The sequence below is a fragment of the Prionailurus bengalensis genome, chromosome D2 (genome assembly GCF_016509475.1).
Source record: "Prionailurus bengalensis isolate Pbe53 chromosome D2, Fcat_Pben_1.1_paternal_pri, whole genome shotgun sequence".
Taxonomy (NCBI): Eukaryota; Metazoa; Chordata; class Mammalia; order Carnivora; family Felidae; genus Prionailurus; species Prionailurus bengalensis.
The window spans coordinates 58321187-58342290 of NC_057351.1; the positions used below are offsets into that span (position 1 = coordinate 58321187).

The 21104-nt window shown below is 39.9% G+C and overlaps 1 protein-coding gene across 1 annotated transcript in view; it reads right to left on the reverse strand.

Annotated features, from left to right (window-relative positions):
- LOC122493130 (dynamin binding protein) overlaps positions 1-21104 on the reverse strand; it is a 113276-nt gene that overhangs the window by 77916 nt on the left and 14256 nt on the right. Inside the window, exon 2 of the mRNA XM_043597235.1 lies at positions 15178-15313. The gene's annotated coding sequence lies outside the window, so the exon portion shown is untranslated. The remainder of the gene's footprint in view (positions 1-15177; positions 15314-21104) is intronic.

Sequence of the window (21104 nt, forward strand, 5' to 3'; positions counted from 1 at the left end):
AATCATGGATAGTGAGTTCAAGCCCCATGTCCGGCTCTGTGCTGACTGCTCAGAGCCTGGAGCCTGCTTCAGGTTCTGTGTCTCCCTCTCTCTCTCTCTCTCTTTCTCTCTCAAAAATAAATAAACATTAAAAAAAATTATATACCTCTCTTGCCTTTGCTAGTAGGAAAGACACTGAACATAATTTACTCTTTGCCTGATGGACACAGGTTCATTAAGACCATACATTAGTATACTGTGTTGTGATGCATACTACCAGTACTGTATAACTTTTGGGTCTTTCTCTTTTGCTGTCAGCTGTCCCTCTGCTATCAGTTATGTCCTCTCTCAGTTTCTCTATCCTCTTTCTAGATTGCTGTTCATAGTCTGCTGGGGAGGGAAGACCATACAGACACCGCCAAAATTATTAGAAGTTCCTAGATAAATAAAATGTAAACAAGCTCTAAAGGAAAACCTAACGAACTCTTCCGTGGTGGTAAACTACATGTATTAGTTAGCTAGAGTTTTTCAACAGTTACTTTTTATGTGCTCTGATGCCCCTTTCTTATTTGCTGGCTGTCTTCCAAATGGCTGAAGTTGCCAGATGTCAGATTTCCGCATTAAGCGTGGTGTCATAAATATTTTTTTTAAACAAGCATAATGTTTTGCAAACCTCTTAGCCATCTATACGTTATCAACACACCTCCCCAAGGGTGGGCCACGGTGGTATTATTTTTCTCCTTCTACTTTGTTTTCTCAAATTCCATCTCACACTCAGACTAAATATATACCTCCTTATCTGAAACGTCAAAGAGAGAATCAGCATACACTCTGTAGGATGCAAGAGACAGACCCTGTTACGCTGACGAGTAAACTTTGTGATCTGAAAGAGTTAAAGCTTCTCCCTGACAACCTTTTTGCTGTACCAGAAAATGACTCAGAAGCAGAGGAGGGTCTGGCTCAACGAATACTGTTACTGACTGACCTTCTGCCCTGTTGGAATGAGTGCGTAATCGCTGAGGAATACACACCCTGGAAGGGTGCTGGAGCCAGAGCCTAGCTAAAGTACAGGACTCATGTGTGAGACCGGAAAGGAGATCTTGGTGCCCTCCGGGTTACATGGAATATCATGAATTTCATCTCCGTCTTCTCTGCTCAGTAAACCCCATGAAAAGCAACTACTATTGTTCCTGTCTGGGCCGTTTTAGAGTCCTGGACAGATATTTTGAAACTTAATCATAAATAGCTTATATAAGCTGTTCCACCAACTCCAGATGGAAGTAAAAAGAACTTCAGAGGAAATCAGAACACAGCTGGGCTTGAGAGAAAGCAGAGGAAAGAACTGCCCATACGGCAGGATGTCAGGGACATCAGGAAAGTCTGCTATGAAAACACCACCTTCTTCTCTCGCTGGCATTTCCTTTGGAGATACAGTCTGCATTTGAGATATAAAGGTCCTTAATTCTTCAAACTCTTTTAGAACACAAAACCCTAAGAGGGTAGAGATTTTTGTCTGTTTTGCTCACTTGTCTAGAGCAGTGCTCAGCACGTAACACTTTCAAATTTTTAACAAGCAAATGATTTTAGAAAATACACAGAACTATTCGTATCAAAATCTCAACTTCCACTTATCGAAAACTAAATTAACCATCTCTTTCCACAAACAGTTTGGCCTTCCAGCTCCTATAATAGTGTCATATAAATCTTCTAGATCGAATACTAGAAGGACTTCATCCTCTACAGTTGATGGTACACTAATAGCAACAGCTACTGGATGATAATCTACCATGTGCCAGACACCGAACTGGAAGCTTGAATCATTGCTGCATTGCAAGGTAGACAGCAAGGCTTCAGAGCCAGGGTGCCCGGGTTCAGATCCCAGTGCCACCACTGGGCCATACATCTAATGTGTATCTAATATATATATTAAAATATATCTAATATATCTATATTATATAATATAGATATATAATATAGATATATTAGATATATTTACATATATAATATATATAATATATATATATATATTTGCTATATCTCTAGCAAATAAAAAGCTAAGCCAGACCCAGAATTCAGGTCTGTTTGATTCCAGTGCCCATGTTCTTTTTACTGTAGGTATCACATCTCTGAAATCTCCCTGGTTCTTCCCTCAAAATCTTCTAAACTTCCAATTTCCTCTCTTTGGTTCTCCAACATTTTATTTAAAAATTTTTTTTTTAATTTTTTTTTTTCAATGTTTATTTATTTTCGGGACAGAGAGAGACAGAGCATGAACGGGGGAGGGGCAGAGAGAGAGGGAGACACAGAATCGGAAACAGGCTCCAGGCTCCGAGCCATCCGCCCAGAGCCCGACGCGGGGCTCGAACTCACGGACTGCGAGATCGTGACCTGGCTGAAGTCGGACGCTTAACCGACTGCGCCACCCAGGCGCCCCTATTAAAAAAATTTTTACACAGTGAACTTAAAAAAGTTTTACGCTCACTACCTAGATTCTACTGTTCACATCTTACTGCAGTTATTTTATCACACATCTCTTTATCCATTTATCAATCCATGTTATTTTTTTTGACATATTGCAAACATTTTGTTTTATTTTTGATGCATCTCAAAATAAAGCACAGATATTTTCCTCCAGCACTTTGGCATATATATCTTAACTAGAGGTCATTATCTGTTTACCTTTTTTTGTATGTTTGTTTATTTTTGAGAGAGAGAGAGAGAGAAACAGAGTACAAGCAGGGGAGGGCAGAGAGACACAGAATCCGAAGCAGGCTCCAGGCTCCTAGCTGTCAGCATGGAGCACGACATGGAGATCAAACTTACAAATCATGAGATCATGACATGAGCTGAAGTCAGACGCTTAACCAACTGAGCCACCCGGGCAAACCTGTTTACATATTTCATTGTTGTTTTTAAGTGTCGTTTGCCTCTTTTCTTGGCCAAAGATAAAATTCATTTCTCTCCAATGAACGTAGTTAATCTTTTAAACTATTGATTTTTACATGTTGTTCAGTTGCTTAAAAATTCACAAGGTCTTCCTGTTTTCTCTAATTTATTCACATATTGGACAAATATTTATCAAGCCTAACGGACTCCAATTCCCATGCAGGCTGAAACTCTGGTTGTACTTTGATGACCCTTTGACCAATATTCTTTAAATATTTATTCTCTAATCCCGTTGGTGGCTGACAGGAGCATTCAACTCTCCTCTACTGTCCGAAATAGTTTAACTCCTATCCCAAAGTATCTACCCTACCTAGGGAAAAATAAAACCCTGCATATAACTTGACCATGAATCTCAGAAGGAGATTTCTCTCTCTTTCAGTTAGACAGTGACAGAGAAAGAGAGTTTTTAAATCTGCACTGAGTTTTTTTAGTGACTCACTATTTTAACACTTTCTATCGACTGATATCCTTGGCAGCTACCTCTTAATCCAGTTTTACTACCATGATGTACCAAAGAACATTCAAGATATAGTTCCTGCCCCCAAGAAGCTTAGCTTCGTCCCCACCATTTTCCCAAAACATGTTCTGAGGACACTAAGCAGCTTCTAATACAAGAGCTCCACGGTCACTGTAAACTTGGGGGAAGCTATGGACTATTTCCCTCTAGGAGGGGCATAAAATACTAGTATATTGAAGACTGAGACAATCCAATTAAGAATTCTTTTTTTTTTTTTAATTTTTAAAAAATTTTTATTCTTTTGAGAGAGAGAAAGAGAGAGAGAGAGAGAGAGAGAGAGAGAGAGAGAATCCCAAGCAGGCTCAGCGCTGTCAGTGTAGAGCCTGACTCAGGGCTCAGTCCCACAAACCATGAGATCATAACCTGAGCCAAAATCAAGAGCTGTACCCTTAACCAACTGAGCTACCCAGGTGCCCCCTAAGAATCCTTTGTAAACCAGTTTTCTAAATTTCTCTGCCCACAGCACACTTTTTTTTTTTTTTTGCCTCACCTCACCCCACTTGAGTAGCCCTCAGTGCAATCCTAACCAATCAAAATGCTCTCTGCTCCCATAAAGCACTTTCTGTCCAGAATTTTTTCCTTTGTTTACATGCCCCTTTTTTCTCCATGGTGGGTTCCCCCATCTTTGCACATATTTAAAGTCTCCCCATCCTCCACTTTCTCCAAATGATGCCCACCTCTCCTGCTCATGCTCACTTCCACCTTTCATGCCTCAGCTCCTATAGCCCTTCCTCTTATATCACTTTGTAGATTTCTGAGACATCACACTGCACATGTATAGGTTACAGTCATGATAGTGAATGTATTAATGAGAACATACTCAGAAATAAATCACATTTTAAAATGTAGATCACAGGGGACCCCTGGGTGGCTCAGTTGGTTAAGCATCTGACTCTTGATTTCAGATCAGGTCATGATCTCATGGTTCATGAGTTTGAGCCCCACATTGGGCTCTGTGCTGACAGTGTGGAGCCTGCTTGGGATTCTCTCTGTCTCCCTCTCCCTCTGCCCCTCCCCCGCTTGTACATGTGTCTTTTCTCTCTCAAAATAAATAAAAATTAAAAAGATCATAAAGTAAAATGTATATCACGGGGCACCTGGGTGGCTCAGTTGTTAGGCAACTGGCTCTTGATTTTGGCTCAGGTCATGATCTCATGGTTGGTGAATTCAAGCCCCACATCAGGCTCCTTGCTGACAGTGTGGAGCCTGCTTGGGATTCTCTCTGTCTCCCTCTCCCTCTGCTCCTCCCCCTGCTTGATCTCTCTCTCTCCCTCTCTCTCAAAATAAATAAACTTTTAAAAATAAAATAAAATGTGTAACACGCAACCACTATCCATCCACAGATGAATAAACAAAATGGGGGGGAGAAGTGGGTGAGGGGATGAGTTAAATGGGTGATGGGTATTCAGGAGGGCACTTGTAACGAGCACCTGGTGTCCTATGTAAGTGATAAATCACTCAGTTCTACACCTGAAACTAATATTGCACTGTATGTTAACAAGCCCAAATTTAAATAAAAACTTGGGATAAAAAGAAAACAACTGTGGTGCAGACATACAACGGAACATCATTCAGCCTTAAAAAGGAAGGACAATCTGGCACGCGCTTCAACGTGGATGAAACTTGAAGACATCATGCTAACTCACAAACAAAAAGGCAAATACTATGTGATTTCATTTGTATGATCATTCAAGAACAAACTCAAAGAAACAGAAAGTGGAATGGCGGCTCCCAGGGACTGGGGTGAGGGGAAATGGGTATGGGGTTTCAGCCGGGGAAGATGAAGGGGTTCTGGAGGCAGACGGTGATGATGGCTGCACAACAGTGCCAATGTAGTTCATGCCACAGAACTGTACGCTTAAAAGTGGTCAAAATGGGGGGCGCCTGGGTGGCTTAGTCAGTTAAGCATCCAACTCTTGATTTCAGCTCAGGTCGTGATCTCATGGTTGGTGGGTTTGAGCCCCGTGCTGCCAGTGCAGAGCCTGTGTGGGATTTTCTCTCTCTCCCTCTCTGCCCCTTCCCCCCGCTCAAAATAAATAAACTTAAAAAAATCGTTTTAATGTTTAAGATGGTAAATCTTAGGTTATATATACATTTACCACAGTAAAAAAGAGTTGTTTTTTTTTTTAATTTTTTTTTTCAACGTTTATTTATTTTGGGGACAGAGAGAGACAGAGCATGAACGGGGGAGGGGCAGAGAGAGAGGGAGACACAGAATCGGAAACAGGCTCCAGGCTCTGAGCCATCAGCCCAGAGCCCGACGCGGGGCTCAAACTCACGGACCGCGAGATCGTGACCTGGCTGAAGTCGGACGCTTAACCGACTGCGCCACCCAGGCGCCCCAAAAAAGAGTTTTTAACACGTATGTCATAGAAGGGAGAGAAGGCTTGGGGAACTTTGGTAATTTTTAATAAGTAACACATCTCAAGTCTGAACGTATTACTGAAAAAAAATCTTGAGATCACAAACTATAAACTTTTACCCTGATACCGATATCACACAGCTTAATAAGTAATTTCCAGACCAGCCTTTTGAGGAAAGAGCTGAGCCTGGTACAGATTGAGGACACTGAACAATAAGTATGTGCTGAGGGTCTGCCATTTCCCTCCTGGGCCTGTCCTCCACCTCCCTCCACCCTGCACCCTGTGCTGTGCTCCTCAGAGCTGACCCACAAGAACCGCAGCAAGGTGCCCCCTTGCCTCTGGCTTCCAGTTGGGTTCCGCCAACGGGTGGCACAGCAGAAGAGCTGACGGTAGAAGGAGAAGTCGGGGTGTTTATTCCCCGGGCTCCTTCCCTGCTGGGCTATCAGTTGGCTCCCGGTTCCCTGCCCCTTCAGGCCTGAGGTGGCTCTTCTGCAAGCCTGGGGTTGTTATTTTCCCCACACCTGTCCATTCCATTCGAAGAAGAACCCCCTCAAATGATCCACCTTCGGCGTGCCTTCCATATTTTGCTAGGCCCCTGATGGATACATGCCCAAAGGAATTTTCAGGATTTCTGAGAAATGTGCATGAAAAAAAAATGGGGACAAAGAATACACAAAACTATAAAATTGGTTTCCTAAATCTACCATTCGAAATCCCGATGAGAGAGAAGAGCTAGAGATGCAAATTTTGCAACCTTTAAAAAATATGAATAAAATTATTAATGCCTGGATTATTCCACTAAAAAAATAGCCTCACTTTTGATGGATCGCGTGCGTGGGACCCAGACTCTAAATTCTTGTTTCAAAATTCCGAGCCATCTGTTTTACCATTAGGAAAGTAGGATACAATGTAGGAGAGTTTTGAAAATGTATTCTTCCAGAAAGCACTAGTGACACTTTCATTTCCCAATTCATAGTGTAAGTCTAAACTCTGGGATTCCAAAACAAAATTTCTGAAGAGGTTTCCTAAACGAAGGACTGCTGTTTCTCCTTTCTTGTTTCTTGTTTGGTCCTGCAAGGGGGGAGCCCTGGAGCAGGTACATCTTTGCCTACCTGACAAAAACTGGGGAAGGGGGCCTCTTTGTGGGGACTCTCCAGTATAGGTTCCTTCAAAGGAATATGCTTTCATGAGCATGTGAGAGTTTCTTTATGTCTTGAAACTGCCTTTCTCAAAAATATTACTTTTGGGAATGGAAATCCATTTTAAAAATTTTAATAGCACAATGAGAAATAATATTTAATTTCAAAAAGCAATTGTGGAGGGCACCTGGATGGCTCAGTGGGTTGAGTGTCCAACTCTTGATTTTGGCTCAGGTCATGATCGCAGGGTTGTGGGATCGAGCCCTGTGTTGGGCTCCATGCTGAGTATGGAGTCTGCTTAAGATTCTCTCTCTCTCTCTCTCTCTCTCTCTCTGCCCCTCTCCCCCACTCGTGTGCTCTCTCTCAAATTAAAAAAAGAAAAAAGACAATTGTGCAGTTGTCTTATTCTTAAAAACACAGGGATAAAAAGAATAGTCTCTTTGCTTTGTGGGAAAGGATCAGAGGTGTCAGAAAATGAAGTTCTTCCTTTCAGGAAGGAAATGAGAGAAGCTAGGGAAACAGCATTTCCCCTTCTGGTTTATGTCACCGGAGTTCATTTTGGACAGAAGGTCAACAGTCACTGCCAGGTGACTACTCAGAGAACTAGCAACAGATGAGGAGGAAAAGTAGAACCCATCTTGATCATGGCATCCCCCACGAGGCTGAGTAACACAGTCAGGGCCAACCTGTCCTCCTTGAACCTCCTTCTGCCTACTGCTCTTCTGATGACAAGAGCACTGACTCACAACATATACTTTGGTTAAACAAGCTGTGGAATGTCGGACTCCTAGGAAAAAACGAAAAACCTGTTCTGACTTAGATGGAATGATCAGAGTAATGAAGGTAGGAAAGGAATCTACTATTATAAACTGTCTTACAATTTACATTACATTTGCTTATTTCAAACTGGTCCCAAGCTGGAAGGCAGCAACCTCAGCAGATGGACAGGATATATATCTGACTTTCTGCCAATCATGGAAGGGCCCTTCAGTCCCCTTCAGGGTTTAAACCAAACACTTCTCATCTAAAATAAAGTAGAGGCCAAAAAATATTTTGTAAAAATTCGCTTATATGTCTCTACATCAATTTTGTCTTTTTGACAAAATTGCACTGGTGGAGGAAGGTCCCAAAATTACTAGTTCAGGGCCTATCAAGGTTGAGGATATTTCCATTAAAGAAATATTTTCAGATGGGTCGACCTAAGAGTTCCTTAAGTACTCTTTCAGGTACACATTTCTTAAATCATGCATGAATCTCAATTATGGGTGGAAATTTAAGAACTGCTGACACATGAGTAAATACATTGGACATGTCTGAGCTAAGCAGCTTAGTGATACATTAAAATTCACAACCCCACTAGGTTGTGTGTGTAATAAATGCCCAGATAAAACATCCCTTAGCAGTTGCAGAAGTGCAGATGAAGGTGACACTATAAAATGAAACTTTAGGGTGAGGCCACAGATAACCACAAACATGTGAAGACAGGCAGTTTGTAGAGCTGTTTCCAGGGAACGCCAAGAAAATGTAACCCAGTGTTCCAAAGTGTGAGAATAAATGTTACAAAGATCTGCAAGGTAGGCATCTTGTTTCTTTCCCTTATCTGTTTCTAGGGCAAGCTAGTTCTGCGCTAAAGAAAAAGGTTTAAAAAGACAGGAAGAGTTTCTCTACCCTTCAGCCTACTTTATAAAATACTCTTGATATTTTAGAAGGAAGAATCAGGAAAGCAATTCTGAAAACGAAAGATTCTGAGGAAGAAAACTAGGAAAGAAAAACTGTCCAACTGGAGTTAAACATAGCTGAGACCATTCTTAGGGTGGGTGATTTAGGTTCTCTCAAAGAGCACCACTATCCAAGCACCATGGAAAACAGGAACCAGCAGCTTTATACAAGCAAATAACAAAAACTAACACTTGGGGTGCCTGGGTGGCTCAGTCGGTTCAGCAGCTGACTCTTTTTTTTTCTTTTTTTCTTTTTTTTAATTTTTTTTTTCAACGTTTATTTATTTTTGGGATAGAGAGAGACAGAGCATGAACGGGGGAGGGGCAGAGAGAGAGGAAGACACAGAATCGGAAACAGGCTCCAGGCTCTGAGCCATCAGCCCAGAGCCTGACGCGGGGCTGGAACTCACGGAGCGCGAGGTCGTGACCTGGCTGAAGTCGGACGCTTAACCTACTGCGCCACCCAGGCGCCCCAACAGCTGACTCTTGATTTCAGTTCAGGTCATGATCCCAGAGTCATGGGATCAACACTGCGTCGGGCTCCACAGTGGGACCTGCTTAAGATTCTCTCTCTCTCTGTCTCCCTCTCCCCGCTCATGGGCACTCTCTCTCTAAAAAATTTTTTTAATTAAATCTTAAAAAAAAAAAAAACCCACACACTTGCCATTTGTAGAAACTAGAGCCACTATACTTGAAAGGAAAATGTATATATGGAATCTTCTGGTAATTTCTATTTAAGATGAACCAGAGAGTAACGGCCAAGGCATGGCAAACCCAATGAATGACTGATTCCTCGGTGTCAACCAGAAGGATTTAATGTCCTAAATCAGGATGTCTGAACGTAAAATTCAACAGTAAAAAGGTTCATCGTGTGTAAAAAGATCTCTGACGAGAGCAGAGGGAGCAGTGGTAGGATATGTAAAGAAAATAATGTATCTATTTGGAAACCCTATATGGAAATCTGGGAGTGACGCATAAATAGTGGCTAGGATAAGATAAAAAGAGAACAAAACAGGTGGGAGATTTGTATGACAGACTGCCATGACAGATAGAAAACTAAGATGACATTTTAATAATAAGATTACAGATTTGCTACAGAAAATAACAATTGTGTCTGGTAGTTGAGATAAGCTGGAACGCTAGTTTCCTAACAAAGAGCAAATGCACACAATCATAGAGCAATTAATTAACTTTGTCCTAGAGATTGCATGGGGTCTTTTGCTGGGCCCTCTGGGAAGCTAGCATGTCTGTGATAGTTGTGATTCCTGCCAAAAGAAACGAAGGGCATAGTTCAGGACTTTGCCTCAGTCGTGCGTACTGTTTTGTTCTGCCCTTTTAAAAAAAAACAAAACATGAATAAGTGAGTTTTATCAAATGGTTTTTTCTGTATTTACTGATAAACGTTTTTAGACAATCGCGTTTTTTCTCCTTTATTCTGTTAATATGGCAAATTAAAATGATTTTCAAATGTTAAATCACCCTTGCATTCCTGGAATAAACCCTATTTGCTTATGATGTATTATTCTTTTTTTTTTTTTTAAGTTTATTTTTTTAGTAATCTCTATACCCAACATGGGCTTGAACTCACAATCCTGAAATCAAGAGGTGCACACTGGGCCAGCCAGGTGCCCCTATTATTCTTTTTATGTAGTGCAAATTTCAGTTTGCTACTATTTTGTTGAAGATTTTATACCTATGCTCCCAAAGGGATATTGGTCTCTAATCTTTTCGTTAAATGTCTTTGTCAGATTGTGTATAAGGGATAGGCTTGCCGCATAAAGAATGGGAAGTACTCCTTTCTCCTCTATTTTCTGAAAAAAATCTATGTTAAGACTGGTATTGTTTCAACCTTACATATTTGATAGAATTATCGGTAAAATAACCTGGGCCTGTAGAACATCAAGGAAAGGTTTTCAATTAAATATTCAATATTTTTATCAGATATACGGCTATTGAAAATTTATATTCTTGTCTCAGTTTTAGTAAGTTGTATTTTTCAAGAAAGTGCCCATTTAATCTAAGCTATCAAATTTACTGGCATAAAGTTGTTCATAATATTCCTTTATTGACCTTTTAATATCTGTATGATCTGTAATGATATTGGAAAATTTCGCTTTCTCTTTTTTTCTTAGTCTTGCTAGAAGATTATCAATTTTATTGATCTTTTCAAAGAATCAACTTTTGACATTGTTAAATATCTCTATTGTTTGTTTTCTATTTCACTGATTTCTTCTTTCTTTGTTATTTCCCTCCTTCAACCTTACGTTTAATTAGTTCTTTTTTTTCTCATTCCTGTGAAAACTTAGATAACAGATTTTAAATCCTTCTTCATTTTAAATATAAGCATCTAAAGCTACAACTTTCCCTCTAAACACTGCTTTCACTGCATCCCACAGATTCTGATATGATGCTTTCATTTTCATTCAACCAAAAATATTTTCCAATTTCCCATATGATTTGTTCTTTTAACTATGGATTATTTAGGGGTGCATTGTTTACTTTCCAAATACTCCAAATACCCAGAGATCTTTCTGTTATTAACTTCCAGTTTAATTCTGCTGTGGTAGGAAAACATACTCTGTATTATTTAAAATTTACCGAGATGTTTATGGCCCGGCATATGGTCTATCTTAGTGAGTGCTCTATCCACACTTGAAAACAATGTACATTCTGCAGTTGTTGAGAATAGTGTTCTATAAATGTCAGTTAGGTTAAGGTGATTGATGGCAGCATTCACATCATAAGTATCCTTGTTGATTTTTATCTACGTGCTCTGTGAATACTGAGAAAGGGGAATTAAACCCCTAACTCTTATTGGGATTTGTTTTTCTCTTTAATTCTGTTAGTTTTTCTTCATGTATTTTAAAGTTCTGTTATTAGTGCATTTCAAATTTTTCAATCATTTTGATGAACTGACTTTTATCATAACAACATATCCCTCTTTATCTTATTAATACTCCTTAAAGTCTACTTTCTTTGACATTAATATAGCCATGTCAGCTTTTTCCATACTGTTTACATGGTTTATATTTTTCTATTTTTTTTTTACTTCCAACATATCTATGCTTTTATATTTAAAGTACATCTCTTTTTTCTTCCAGCTTTATGAAGATATAATTGACATATGACATTGTATAATTGACATATGACATTGTGTATATGATGTGATGATTTCATACATGTGTATATTGCAATATGACTACCACAATAAGATTAGTTAAGACATCCATCATCTCACAAAATTAGAATTTTTGTGTGAGAACACTGAAAACCTACTCTTTTAGCAATTTTCAAGTATACAATACAGTACTATTAACTATAGTCACCATCTTGTATATTAGATCCCAGAACTTATTCATTTTATAAGTGGAAGTTTGTACTCTTTGACCAATATTCCCCCATTTCTCCCATCCCCCAGCCCCCAGCAATCATCATTCAACTCTGTTTCTATGAGTCTGGCCTTTTTTAGATTCCATATATAAGTGAGTTCACACAGTATTTGTCTCTCTCTGACTTATTTCTCAAATGCCTCTCTTTTAAACAGTTAATTGGTAAGTCTGATCATTTATACTTTTAAATTAACATATTTAGATTATTTACATTTAGTGTTATTGGTATGGCAATTCTTTTCTACTTGTCCCATTGGTTTGTTCCTTCTTTCCTGCAATATTGTGAGCTACTCAAATATTTTTTAGTATTCCATTTCATTTCCTCTATTGGCTTCTGAGCTATACCTCTGGATTTCTCAAGTGGTTGCTCTAGGGAGTACAATATGCATCTACTTAGAATTAATATTATACCACTTTATATACACTGTATAAACTGTACAACAGTATAATTCCATTTACCACTCCATCCTGTTCCTTGTATTATTTCTATCATATATATTACCTCTACATATTTGTGGTAGCCTTAAAGTATCTCCACAAATTTTTAGATACCGCTCCCTTCAAAGAGAGGAGCATAGTTCCTTTCCTCTTAATTGTGGGCTTTGCTAGTGACTCATTTCTAAACTACAGAATGTGGTGGTGGCGACAGTATGTGATTTCCAAGACTAATTCGCGAGGACACTCGGGCAGCCTTATGGAGAGGCTCACATGATGAATAATGAGGCCTCCTGCCAGTAGCTATTTGAGATCTTATAAGGAGAGCTGAGAGCCCCAGTCAAGATTTCAGATCAGTACAGCCCCAGACAATATTTTGATGGCAATTCATGACAGACTCTGAACCAGAAACATCCAGTTAAGCCACTCTTGAATTCCCAACCCACAGAAACTGTAAGACAATAAATGCTTATTGTGTTAAGCCACTAATTTTGGAGAAGATCTGTTACACAGCAATAAATAATTGGTACAATTATTATAAACCCTGATAATACAATGCCATTTTTGTTATAAATAATCAGTTGTCCTTTAAATAAAGAAGGACAAGTCTTTCACATTTGCCTATATAATTACCATTTCTAGTGCTCTTTATTCCTTTCTACAGATCTGAGTTTCTTTCAGGTATCATTTCCCGTCAGCCTAAAGAACATCCGTTAGCATTTCTTGCAATATTAAGTCTCCAGGCAACAAATTCTCTCAGCTTTAGTTTATTTGAAAATGTTTTTATTTCACTTCCATTTCTGGAAGGTATTTTTGCTTAGTATAATATTTTGGATTGACAGTTTTGTTTTTCTTCTTTCAAACTTTAGACATGTTGTTCCACTGTCTTCTGCCAATTTCAGATAAGAAGTCAGCTATCATTATTACTTTTGTTCTCTGTACATATCTTTTTACTTTGACTACTCTTGAGGTTTTTGGGGCGCCTGGGTGGCTTGGTGGGTTAAGCGTCCGACTTCGGCTCAGGTCATGATCTCATGGTCCGTGAGTTTGAGCCCCGCGTCGGGCTCTGTGCTGACAGCTCAGAGCCTGCAGCCTCTTTCAGATTCTGTGTCTCCCTCTCTCTCTGCCCCTCCCCTGTTCATGTTCTGTCTCTTTCTGTCTCAAAAATAAATAAACGTTAAAAAAAAATTTTTTTTTTTAAAGATTTTTGTTTTTATCTTTGGTTTTCAGCAGGTGAGTATAATGTTCTCAGGTGTTGTTTCCTTCATATTTACTGTCTGAGGTTCACTGAGGTTTTGGGACTTGTGGGTTGATGTCTGTCACTAAATTTAGGGAAATTGTGGTCATTATTTCTTCACATATTTCTTCCTCGTCTTTCCTCCTATCTTTATGGGACTCCAATTAGATATATGTTAAACTACTTGATATTGCCTCACAGTCACTACAGCTTTGTAATCCCCTAGCTCCAATCTTTTTGCTCTTGGCTATTCAGTTTAGATTCAGTTTATTTAGTTCATTGGACTCTTTCTTCTGCATGTCTCTCCTGCTCTCATTAATCCATCCAGTTAATCTTTATTTTAGCTATTGTACTTTTCCATCTGGAAATCTAGAATTTCCATTTGGCTCTTTTTCATAGTTCCATTTCTCTGCCAGTGTTCCCCATATATTCATTAATTATGTCCATCTTTTCTTTTAAATATCTGAACACATTTATATCAGCTGCTTTAAATTCCTTGTGTGCTAAATCCATCACCTGGACCATCATAGGATGTGTTGTATGTTTTCTCCACAGGATGGGTCACATTTTTGCTTGTCATAGTTTCACTTCTTTGTGCTTTTGTAATTTTTATCGTATGCTAAGTATGGTGGATGATAAGTTGTACACAGTCTGGATTATGTTGTGTTCCTTTAATGGGTGTTGAATTTCGGTTTGACAAGCAGTTGAATTACTGGCAGTTCCTCTTGATCCTGATAGGTTTGGTTTTATGCCATGTCAGGTGGGTTTATTTTGGTTCTGTCCCTAGTCTTAAGGTACAGCCTTTACTCTAGGGTATTTTTTTTTAAGTTTATGTATTTATTGAGGGGGAGGGGGAAGGGGCAGAAAGAGAAGGAGAGAGAGAGAATCCCAAGCAGGCTCCAGACCATCAATGCAGAGCCTGATGCAGAGCCTGAACTCATGAATCATGAGCTCACGACCTGAGCCAAAGTCGAATGCTTAACGGACTGAGCCACCAGGTGCCCCTACTATAGGGTATTGTACTCACTCCTAAAGTTGTCCTATCTGGGATCCCAAATTCATACCTTAAACGCTCATCAAGTTCTCTCACTCTGGCTGGAATAGAACACCAACATTTCTGAGCACTGTGCACCCTCAGTGTCTTTGTTCACTTCTCAGCCCCACAGCAGCCACTCCGCATCAGGTCTCACAGAGTCTTCCCTGTGCATGCCCAACCTGACCCTTGGCCAAGGAACTGAGGTAAATACCCAAGCAGATTCCTGCCCCCTACACCTATATGCTGCTCCCTCTCCTCCTGTACCCTGTTCTACAATTCAGCCCTTTTGGTAGCCCTAAACTCTGAGTTCTTCCTCCTCTGTTCAGGGAGCCCATTGCTCTCACTTGAGTGCCACCTCCCTGGGCTGTAATTGGGAAAATGTTCCCAGGCAAAGAGCCAGGGTGAATACGGGACTCACCTGGTGTTTCCTTTCTTTCCAGGATCACAGACCAGCGCTGCCTATTGCCTGATGCCTGAAAACAGCTGCCTCCTGTGTTTTCCCAGTTTTAGAGTTGTTTACAGTGAGAATATAAGTCTGATACCGGTTTTTCCATCTAGGAGAGAAAGGACAGAAGCGTTTCATAGCATTTTGTATTCGCAAATGTTTCATATTAAACTTCTTGAGTTCATAGAGTACCTTTTTTTTTTAACTCTACATTTTAAACTCTCTGAATTTTGTATATGTGAATAGTAGGATTTTCCATAATATTAGGAAGCAACCATTGTAGCCTAAAGATACAGCTCCTCCTCCAGTTTTCTACTGTGTAGATCCAGGAATCTCTCTGATACTACTGGGTGCAGGGAAGGAAGGACTCCAATGATACCTAAAATTAAAGTTGCCAACAACCAGGTGGAAGAGAACTTGGGATAGGTAAAATATGACTTAGATAAATAAAGAAATATTTACTGTCTTTACCCCATAGTGCTGTGACTTAAAATTGATAGCGGTAACACAGAAAACTAGTATTGTGAATCAGTGGAGCACCATAATTCACAATTTGTTCCAATCCTCTAACAACATCTTTGACACCTTTTAGTCATTTCTATACCCATGTCTATTCGCTTCTGTATTCACGCCTCGTCCAGCTATTTCTTTTTTTTTATATAATTTTTTTTAATGTTTATTTATTTTTGAGACAGAGAGAGACAGAGCATGAACAGGGAAGGGGCAGAGAGAGAGGGAGACACAGAATCTGAAGTGGGCTCCAGGCTCTGAGCTGTCAGCACAGAGCCCGACACGGGGCTCGAACTCACGGACAGTGAGATCATGACCTGAGCCGAAGTCGGACGCTTAACCGACTGAGCCATCCAGGTGCCCCATTGTCCAGCTATTTCTTGTACTTATAATACTCTTGTTGATCAGATTGCTGTTCAAAATTCATCACCTTCTTGGGGCGCCTGGGTGGCTCAGTCGGTTGAGCATCCGACTTCGGCTCAGGTCATGATCTCGCGGTCTGTGAGTTCGAGCCCCGCGTCGGGCTCTGTGCTGACTGCTCAGAGCCTGGAGCCCACTTCAGATTCTGTGTCTCCCTCTCTCTCTGCCCCTCCCCTGCTCATGCTCTGTCTCTCACTGTCTCAAAAATAAAAAAATAAAAATAAATTCATCACCTTCTTTATAACAGAATTACAGCTCCATACTCTTTGCTGTGTGACTATACAGTGCCTCCCACTGTGGCCAGAGTATAGTTGCCTGTCACATTTTTGTTGGACTGGCCATGTGACTTGCTTTTAGAGTGCCAATGTAGAGAATATGAGCAGAAGCTTTACACCATATTGTACGATTTGGTCTGTCCCCTTGTGCTCTAATACCCACCAAGAGAAGAGCATGCCCTGGGAAGCTACTGCCTCTTCAGACAGGGCCCCAGAGGGAAGACAAGGGGAAAGAGACTTGAACCCAAATGAAAGCCTTTTGAATTCTACCTGGTCCAGCCTAGATTAGCCAAACTGTAGCCAGAGACCCATGAGAATGAAAGTAAATGGTTGTTGGTATAAGCCACTGAGACTTTAAAATTATTTGTGGCACAGCCAAAAAAAAAAAAAATTAAATTAAAAACATAAAAAAAGGACACAATATAGATGCTATATGTTTTGACTGGACCAGCTGGGCACCTCACTCTTCCATCAAACACACTTAACTCTTATCATCTAGATAAAATCCTGGTATCTTTTATGATCCAACTTAAATAATACCTCCTCTGTGAAGCCTATAGGATTAGACCTTATCTCTTCTACACTCTACAGGGCAAAGAATCTTGTGTCTATTTTATTCATTGATATCAATCAAGCACCTAGAGCACCGCCTGGTACACAGAAGGCCCTCCATAAATATTTGCAGAATGGATGATATAACACACTAAACTGTTTTAAGTTCTATATCAAAATATATAGTCATGACATGATACTCTACATGGAAAACCCGACAGACTCCACCAAAAGTCTGCTAGAACTGATACATGAATTCAGCAAAGTTGCAGGGTACAAAATCAATATACAGAAATCGTTTGCATTTTTATACACCAATAATGAAGCAAAAGATAGAGAAATAAAGAATCTAATCCCATTCACAATTGCACCAAGAATCATAAAATACCTAGGAATAAACCTAACCAAAGATGTGAAAGATCTGTATGCTCAAAACTATAGAAAGCTTATGAAGGAAATTGAAAAAGATACAAAGAAATGGAAAAACATTCCATGCTCATGGATTGGAAGAATAAATATTGTTAAAATGTCAATACTACCCAAAGCAATCTACACATTCAATGCAACCCCAATCAATTTGCAAGGGCATTCTTCTCAAAGCTAGAACAAGCAATCCTAAGATTTGTACGGAACCACAAAAGACCCCGAATAGCCAAAGTAATATTGAAGAAGAAAACCAAAGTGGGAGGCATCACAATCTCAGACTTCAGCCTCTACTATAAAGCTGTAATCATTAAGACAGTATGGTATTGGCACAAAAACAGACACACAGACCAATGGAATAGAGACCCCAGAATTGGATCCACAACTGTATGGCCAACTAATCTTTGACAAAGCAGGAAAGAGTATCCAGTGGAAAAAAAGACAGTCTCTTTAACAAATGGTGCTGGGAGAACTGGAGAGCAACATGCAGAAGAATTAAACTAGACCACTTTCTTACAACATTCACAAAAATAAACTCAAAATGGATGAAGGACCTGAATATGAGACAGAAAACCATCAAAACCCTAGAGGAGAAAGCAGGAAAAAAACCTCTTTGACCTCAGCAACAGTAATTTCTTACATGACACATCTCCAAAGGCAAGGGAATTAAAAGCAAAAATGAACTATTGGGACCTCATGAAGATAAAAAGCTTCTGCACTGCAAAGGAATCAATCAGCAAAATTAAAAGGCAACTGACGGAATGGGAAAAGATATTTGCAAATGACATACTGGATAAAGGGCTAGTATCCAAAATCTATAAAGAACTGACCAAACTCCACACCCGAAAAACAATCCAGTGAAGAAATGAGCAAAAGACATGAATGGACACTTTTCTAAAGAAGACATCCAGATGGCCAACAGGTACATGAAAAGATGCTCAACATCACTCCTCATCAGGGAAATACAAATCAAAACCACAATGAGATACCACCTCACGCAGGTCAGAGTGGCTAAAATGAACAAATCAGGAGACTATAGATGCTGGCAAGGATGTGGAGAAACGGGAACCTTCTTGCACTGTTGATGGGAATGCAAACTGGTGCAGCTGCTCTGGAAAACAGTGTGGAGGTTCCTCAAAAAATTAAAAATAGATCTACCCTATGACCCAGCAATACCACAGCTAGGAATTTACCCAAGGGATATAGGAGTACTGATGCATAGGGGCACTTGTACCCCAGTGTTTATAGCAGCACTTTCAACAATAGCCAAATTATGGAAAGAGCCTAAATGTCCATCAACTGACAAATGAATAAAGCAGATATGGTTTATATATACAATGGAATACTACTTGGCAATGAGAAAGAATGAAATCTGGTCATTTGTAGCAACGTGGATGGAACTGGTGGGTATTATGCTAAGTGAAATAAGTCAGGAAGAGAAAGGCAGATACCATATGTTTTCACTCCTATGTGGATCCTGAGAAACTTAACAGAAGACCAGGTGGGAGGGGAAGGGGGAAAAAAAGTTACGGAGAGGGAGGGAGGCAAACCATAAGAGACTCTTTTTTTTTTTTTTTTTTAACGTTTATTATTGAGAGACAGAGAGACACAGAGTGTGAGCGGGGGAGGGGTAGAGAGAGGGGGAGACAGAATCTGAAGTAGGCTCCAGGCTCTGAGCTGTCAGCACAGAGCCCGATGCGGGGCTTGAACTCACAAACTGAGAGATCATGACCTGAGCCGAAGTCGGTCGCTTAACCAACTGAACCACCCAGACACCCCTAAGAGACTCTTAAATACTGAGAACAAACCGAGGGTTGGTGGGGGGTGGGGGAGAGGGGAAAGTGGGTGATGGGCATTGAGGAGGGCACCTGTTGGGATGAGCACTGGGTGTTGTATGGAAACCAATCTGACAATAAATTATATTTAATAAAAAAAAAAACAAAATATATAGTCACATTCCCGATAATCATGCTATTCTTTCCCACAGAGCTCTATGGGATCTCACAGGCCTCACTTCCAGGTTAAGGAGGTTGAGCTTTTAGGTACTTGGAAGCATCTGGAATGTCTGAGTAGTCAAGCAGAATGCTTAGAATCAGAATTGGTTGCAAGTGACTGAGTATCCCCAAATAAAAGAGAAAAAGGTGATGTGTGTGTATGTACATATAATTTTTTTTAGATGAAGACAAAGGTAGTCTAAGAAAAATAATTCTGGTTGTTTCTCTTCATATTTTTTTTTAAGAAACAGGTTTATTAAGTTGTAATTCACATATATATAATTCATCCACTTAAAGTGTACAATTCAATGGATTTTAGTATATTCCCAGAGTTGCAACCTTCACTGTTATCAATTTTAGAACACTTTTTTTTTTTTTTTTTAGAAAGAGACTAAGTAAGTATGAGCGGGGGGGAGGGGGGGGAGAAGGAGGGAGGGAGGGAGAGAGAGAGAGAGAAAGAAAGAAAGAAAGAGAGACAGACAGACAGAATATCCTAGGGAGGCTCCATGCTCAGGGCGGATCCTGATGCAGGACTCGATCCCCCAACGCTGGGATCACGAACTGAGCCAAAATCAAGAGTCAGATGCTCAACCAACTGAGCCACCCAGGAGCCTCCATCTTCATATTCTTAAAAAGAAACTCCATACTCATTAGCAGTCACTTCCTATTTCCCACCACAGTCTTCCCACCCTCTCCACCCCACGTCCAGCCCTAGGCAACCAGTAATTTACACTCTGTAAATTGCTGTTCTATAAATACTCTGTATAGATATGCCTCTCCTGGACATTTCATATAAATGGAATCATACAATATGTGGTCTTTTGTGACTGGTTTCATTCAGCATAACGTTCTCAAGGTCCTCTTGTCATTTTCAAATGTAGATATGATCCCGTTAAAACATATGTAATAATTAAGAGCACAGACTACAAAGTCAGACTGCCCAGATTTACTGATTTATCTTTAAACTTTTTTTTTTTTAACGTTTATTTATTTTTGAGACAGAGAGAGACAGAGCATGAACGGGGGAGGGTCAGAGAGAGGGAGACACAGAATCTGAAACAGGCTCCAGGTTCGGAGCTGTCAGCACAGAGCCGACGCGGGGCTCGAACTCACAGACCGCGAGATCATGCCCTGAGCCGAAGTCGGCCACTTAACCGACTGAACCACCCAGGCGCCCCACAGACTGCCCAGATTTATATCCTATCTCCATCCCCTATTAGAATTATATGATTTAAGGTGAGTTACTCAACTTCCCTGTGCCTTAATCTCCTCATCTGTAAAATGGATATAATAATAGAACTTGCCTCATAGGGTCATAGTGAAATTGAAATGAGTTAATACGTAAAGCACTTAGAATAGTACCTTACACATAGTAACCATTATACAGATGTTGGCTGCTATTATTATTATTATTATCATCTGTGTTAAAGAGAAGGGGATCATGAATAAATATTCTTCTCAAAATCTTTTTCATAGCTTTGGGATATGTTTTGGTATATTGTAGGGTTGAAAGTAAGTGTCTCCGCAGGAAGAAATGGGGAATGACTGCTAATGAGTACAGAATTTCTTTTTTAAGGTGAAGCAAATGTTCTTGGATTAGATAGTGGTTATGGTTGCATAATTTATGAATACACTCCAAAAAAACATATTCAATCATACACTTTAAGAGGGTGAATTTTATAGTTTCTGAATTGTCATCTCGATTTTTACAATTGTCTTTCCTATT